Genomic DNA, 7082 nt, shown 5'->3' with positions numbered 1-7082 from the left:
TTTTTTATAATAGGATTTAATCAGCTGGAGCCACTCTTTTTCTTTCAAGAGCAAGCATCAACTTCTGAAACTAAAGCACTTTTCACTCACTGCTACTCATCATTCCCGTCATCAGTCCAAGGGCATCCACTACAGGACAAAAGACCTCTGTCACAGATCCCCCGTTAAACCTGTTCTGTGCTATCTGCGGCCTCCTTAATCTGCAAACTTCCTAATCTCATTCGCCCACTGGACCCTCTGCCACCCGTTGCTACACCTGCTCCCTTCGAGTCCGCTCTCTTACTGATTCAAAGGTGAAGCTGACAACATGGTAATTTTTTCAGAAACCCATCACTAGAAAGGCTAGTTTATCTAGGACTGAGCCTTATTTTAAGCTAGAAACATGCAACCAAGTTGGAGGCCCACCCTGATTAGGCAAATGTATCAATGCATGACACAGACAGCTCAATTGATGAAAACCTACTTGTGGCTGCTTCACTTGTATGCGAACCTGGTTCATCATATTTAAAGTACTGTTAAATGGTGAAATAACAAGGAAAAGAACTTATTTCTAATGGCTAAGCTTACTAACTCCTTCTCAGCATGGACAAAGTATTACAACGCTGCAAAACACTACAGTACCCAAGGAATACAAGCAAAATGTAACATCTTTTTCATTACTTCACTATCAATGCTACCAGCTATCAATGCTAATCAGTGTTATCAATGCTTCTTGATGACTGCCCGTGGCTGGAGTGGTCTTCCAACCGAAGTGGCGACAGTTATAAACTCCCCAACTCTTCAACTCCACCACTGAGGAAGCTCACTAGTCAGTCCAAGCCATTGTCCATCAGTTGTATAATGTTTCTTTCCGTCTTTATCCCAACCCCTCACATAAAGTCCCACAGAGGAACTATTCAGGAATAAAAAAAAAAAAAAATGTGAAACCAAGCTGAAGCCAAGTGTCACACCTATCAAAATTTGTCACCATGACATCATTTTTAGGCATGTGTGAACATGTTTGTGGAATCCTGTACAGAGTTTAGCAGGCAGTGTCGCACATAGCCCACTGTAATCACGTCATTTGTCCCACATGACCCTTCTATACCACAGAGCACTTAAAAGAAAAATGAGGAACGCTGACCAAAGGATGTTGCCAAAAAAAATTAAGGCATTTCAGCTTCAGTACAGAAGCCGAAATGTCTAAATTTTTTTAAGCAACTTTTGGTCGGTGTTCCTTTTTTCCTTCTTGACAGGGCTTGCTCCTGCATGTGATTACTGATGCACAATTACAGTTAAAAGGGCTGGCATGCCCTTCATTTAGATACAAACCAAACGACTAGAATGTTTCTTTTATTTGGCCACATAGGCTACCTCATTTATTTGACAGTAGGCCAGCCATGAATCCATTTAAACACTAAGTTACAAGCAACATTGGGAGGAAAAATTTTGGAGTTCCCCTTATGAGTTCGACATGACAGCGTTAAGGGGTTCCTGTGGTCGCTTGAGGGTCCCCTTGTGCTCCCTTTCGCAGACATTGACACGCCTGTTACCACCACATACTGCTTTATTACACATCATCGTCCATATTTATTGGTGATGCTAATTAATGACCCTAATTAACTAAGTGTAACTGTAATACAATTTGCCTACTGTGTGGGATGAGGTGCTTATACAATTAAGTCCTCTATTTATCCCACTGAACAAACAATCCTCAGTGGTGTATGTAACCATTAGTACATAACCATGTAGAATAAATACTATGAAAAAAAAAATCCTCAGAGGTGTAGAGGTAACATGCCCAGCTCCCGACTCAAAGGACAGCGGTTCGATTCCGCTTGACCATAACTTTTCTTTTCAGCGAAACTGCTTTTCTACGTCACTACCCTCGTGATCTCAAATCAACGCCAGGTTTTCTTCCAGATGGGACCTTTAATGCTATCATGTTAAAAAGTACATGTCAACCACTTCTTTGACCTGCACTTGGTACAAGGGTGCAAGTAGTGCCCAGGGTAGATTAACATGCGACTGCTGAAGGCACTGGTCCTATTTACACAAAACCTTTCTTCAACTTTCTGTGCTGGAGAAATGGAAGCCAATGAGGTTTCCCCAATAAAAATTTATTACCCTCTTCAGTATGCCCTTTGTGGCCCCATAATCTCTGGCTGCCCTAAAGCCACTGTTTGCCCCTTGAAATACAGTACCTAGCCTGCAAGGTTATAAGAGCATGAAGCATTCACTCCTTAGTCACTTCAGAGGCTTCCTGCTGTAGCTGTTTTCCTTCTTATTCTGAGAACATGCGCATAACCCTAGATTTGCCTTTCAAACTGCTAAAACCATCAACACTTGCCTCCAGATTGCATGCCGACGAGCGGGAGGTGAGATAATGCTGAGAACAGCCTAACGATGGCCAAGTTGGCCTGCTATGTCATGTTTAATGACAAGTGCAAACAATCTTTAAACTACCAAAGCTACCAAGGACGAGCTGAGTTCGTCAACTTAGTTTTTACCACTGCCCCGAAGACAGGTTTGATTGTCCCAATGCTTCTCGTATACACTGCTGTCAAGATATCACGGTCCAGAAAAAAAACTTGATGGGCCAGCAAATACAGGGAAAAATAATTAAAATGTGAATAGCAGGTAATAAATATGATGGCCTGTGGTGGGGACAATCCCCGCGCAGTTAAGTCTACCCAAAAACATGGGCCACAAAGTAGCATGTGTTGATGCTTCCTCAGAGAAGCCAAGATCAATCTCTCTTCTGACAGTAAGAGCGATGGCACTAAGCTCTTGTGCTTCACTTGGAGTTGAGGGATTCTGAAGAAGACATTTCGGCTTGCAGGCAGTGGACGAGGGTCAACGTCAACAACTCTCACCTTTGTCTCCACCTTTGAAACTAATCTGATTTGCTAATCCAAATGCAATCAGCTAATGAAACTAAATCTGCTTTGGTTAATAATGCGCTTAGAGAAGTTCTCCGAAAGGTTTTTGTATATGAAACAAACGGCCCTTTTTTACACACTTTCAATTTTATTGATATTAGTTTGTCTGTACGGGTCCCAAATGACGGCAGCATAATCTAGTACTGGTAGTACGATGGACTTATATGCAAGTAAACGAACGCTAGGAGTGGAAAGTTTAGGAGCCCTTCGAAGAAAGAATAATTTTGTGTTAGCATTAGCTGTCACATAATCTACACGTTTATTCGTTAAGATTATTTGTAATCCAAAGTCCTAAGTACTTATAGAGGGTCATCTCATTTAATAGATACTGGCTGAAGGAATACTGGAACTCTATGGGCAGTTTTTTGCAAGTTATTTTCATATGTACTGTTTTTTCAAAATTTACAGGCATTTGCCAAATGTCACACCAAATGATAGCTTTAAAGAATGCATTATTTAGAACTCTTTGATCAGTAGCCCTTTTAATTTCAGAATAAAGGACGCAGTCATCAGCATACAATTTAATGTTAACAGGAATGTCTTGCACGATATCATTAATATATAATAGAAATAAAAGGGGTCCAAGCACGGAGCACGAATAAGAAAGAAAGTGCGCTCGATGATTTGGCGAAAAGTCTTTGGATATCACTTTCTGCAGCAGCTTTCTGCAGGCAAAGAAATGAAAAGCATCTGAAAAGAAATCCGGATGTGGTACGAAGACTATGGTGTGGCACTGAGTGCAATACCTTGCTTTGACAGTGCCATGCAATGCAACCCTTTAGCTGCCAGACTGCCTCTTTCACAGAATTAAGATGTTACTTCCAACAACTTATCTTGATGACCACAAAATCCCTAAAGAAATGTGCAGTGCAGTGAAGCCAAACTGTCAGTACACATCTGGTCTTGTGAAGAAGCTTGGGCAAGTTGGTGATCATTGATCATTCCTACTTAAAGCAGCTGAACCACATGACAGTAGGAAGAAGAGACGTACACACTAGCCACGTATACAGTACTCATATACCAAGTGTCCCAACTAAATGTAACCAAGGTTTAAAAAAACACGGGATGTCCTACCCGTCTGAAACCAAGTGAGGGTTGTTTAGAGTCGCGTGACCTAGTTTGCAGTTTTTTTTTCGTTCTTCAAGGTTGACTAATTAGTTAAGCTTAATTAACTAACTTTTTAATTATTGACTTGAGGAACAAAGTGTCAATGGAAAAGTTGTAGATCGCTTTGAGAAACAGCTTACTGAGGCATTTGCAGCAAAGTAACATTTACGTAAAGTAGTTTTTTTACCGGCCTTAAACCATAACCCACACAATAAGAAAAAGCTTCCACATGACAACTATGCCACTTCAACGTCCCAAGACACGCCTTAAAGAATAAAATCCATTTTTTATGAAGTCCTCTCCTCGATGAGACTTTGGGTGCACATTGGGGCAGAGAAGTGAGTGAGCAGCTGGTCACGTGATAACTTTCTTTTAAGGCCAATAAATGAAGCTACGTAAATCGTAACTTCACGGAAACAGCATTACTAGCGGTTTTTCGAGGTGATCTAAAACTTTTTCATTTACACTTTCTTCCTGAAGTCAATAATTAAAAAGTTAGCTAATTAAACTTTAATAATTAATTAACCTTGAAGAGCGAAAAGAATAGCCAAGACTAGGCCACGTGACTATGAACAACGCTCAGTTGGTTTCACGGGACTAGGACACTTCGCCTTTTTTAAAAGTTTGGTTACATTTAGCTGGGACACCCGGTATACGAGGGTCATTTGATAAGTGTGGTAAAAAGCAATCAAAGACAGCAAGTCTGCTGAAAACATTATTATATTTTGCAACATAGTCCCTTTCCAGTTCCATGCACTTCTTCCAGCACTGCTCCAATTTTTTCATTCCGTCAGAAAAAAACGATGGTGTGAGGCCATTGAAGTAGTCATTTATCACTGAGATAATCTCTTCATCTAAAGAAAAAAATTTCTTTCCATCCAGCCAATTCTTGAGGTTTGTAAAAAGGAAACAGTCACATGGGGCCGAATCTAGTGAACAGGATGGACGAAGCACAACCTTGAAGCCTAACTCGTGCAATTTGGCCATTGCAACAAAGGACTTGTGGGGTGGAGCATTGCCTTGGTAAAAGAGGACTTTTTCCTGTGCTAACCCAGGTCGTTTCGTGCGCAATTCTTTTTTCAATTTCTCTAGGAGTGTCGCATAGTATGGTCCTGTTATCATTTTGCTGTTTTGTAAGTAGTCTACAAGAAATTATTCAACGTGAATTCCAAAAGACTGTCGCCATCACCTTTCCGGCTGAACAAACAGTTTTTGCCTTTGCCTTTTTTTGGCGCACCTTCATCAGGCCCAGTCCATGACTTTGACTGCTGTTTAGACTCTGGAGTGTAATGATGCGCCCACGTCTCGTCAGCTGTCACAAATCGACGCCAAAAGTCCCGAGGATTGCGATAAAGCATCAATAAACACTCCTTTGAGACATCTGTCCTCGTGCGTCTATGGTCAATCATCAGCAGTCCCGGCACTCAACATGCACAGACCTTCTTCATCTCCAATTTTTCATGAAGAATATTGTGAAGTCTCTCAGCTGACATGCCCACAATTTCAGCTATCTCACGTACCTTCCCTCGGCGGTCTTCCATGGCAATTGCATGAATTTTCGATACCATTTCTGACGTGGTGACCTCCATTGGACGCCCAGGAAGTGCTTCACCGTGCGTCGAAGTTCGGCCATGTTTCAATTCGTTTATACAGTAGTAAATGGTCTTCAGTGATGGCGCAGAGGGTCCATGAACTTTGCTCAACTCAGCTTTAATTTGGGCAGCCGTCCCCTGTTTTAAATAAAAACATTTGATCACTGCTTGAAATCCAAAATTTTTTTTATTTTGGCGAGAATCACCACACAGCTCGGCAGCAATGGCTGTCGAAAGCTTACTAACTGTCGATACAAGCCTAAACACATTCCGACATCTTTTGAAGTGTGCTTCTAGCACGCAACCTAGAAGAAAACATAATTGTAGGGCTATCCTGTTGTATTTTTACCACACTTAACAAACGACCCTCATATGTTTCACCTTCCATCCGGCCGCCGCGGTGGCTCAGTGGTTATGGTGCTCGGCAGCCCACCCGAAAGACGCGGGTTCGATCCCGGCCGCGGCGGTTGAATTTCTTTGGAGGAGAAATTCTAGAGGCCCGTGTACTGTGCGATGTCAGTGCACGTTAAAGAACCCCAGGTGGTCGAAATTTCCGGAGCCCTCCACTACGGCGTCTCTCATAGCCTTAGTCGCTTTGGTTTGGTTTGGTTTATGGGGTTTAATGTCCCAAAGCGACTAAGGCTATGAAAGACGCCGTAGTGGAGGGCTCCGGAAATTTCGACCACCTGGGGTTCTTTAACGTGCACTGACACCGCACAGTACACGGGCCTCGAATTTCTCCTCCAAAGAAATTCAGCCGCCGCGACCGAGATCGAACCCGTGTCTTTCGGGCCAGCAGCCGAGCACCATAGCCACTGAGCCACCACGGCGGCTCTTAGTTGCTTTGGGACGTTAAACCCCATAAACCAAACCAAACCTTCCATCCATTGTCTGATTTGCAGTTTTAAGTATGAATGCAGTTTTGGGTTCTTCTTCCATCCAAATGCAGCTTTTGAGCCCTTTAATTTGTGAACTAGTTGTGTTCAGCGGCAGAGCTGCTGAATCACTAATTTAGCCGTTTCTTAGTGTGTCAACAATACTGGGTGGAAGATACTCTGATGATGGGTTACAGCAGAAATTTTCAACTACTGGGCTGCTCGCCCTTTAGTTCCCCAGAATAACCTCTGCACAAGATCGTGTTTCAGCTTCTACGATGAGAAAGGAAGAAGTCAACGATGAAAAGAAAACACAATTTAGTCATGCTCACCACCCAAAAACAGTCAGCTGCAAGTTCTCAGCTAAGTATTCCAGCAAGATTTTCTATATTTAGCCGGGAAGACAGTTCCATATTTGTTATGACTTTTTCACAGGCGGTGTAATTGGGCTCAAAACGGCCGTTGTGCAACCATAATTAAATGGCACCATTACGTTAAGTTCGAAAAAAGTATTTAACAACACAATGGAATAGAGAAAATGAGCAGTCACTACCCTTAGAATACTCAAAACTCAACTTTTGACGAGC

This window comes from Amblyomma mixtum, chromosome 9 (genome assembly GCF_055824585.1).
Source record: "Amblyomma mixtum isolate Tamu chromosome 9, ASM5582458v1, whole genome shotgun sequence".
Classification (NCBI taxonomy): domain Eukaryota; kingdom Metazoa; phylum Arthropoda; class Arachnida; order Ixodida; family Ixodidae; genus Amblyomma; species Amblyomma mixtum.
This window is presented reverse-complemented; position numbering follows the sequence as displayed.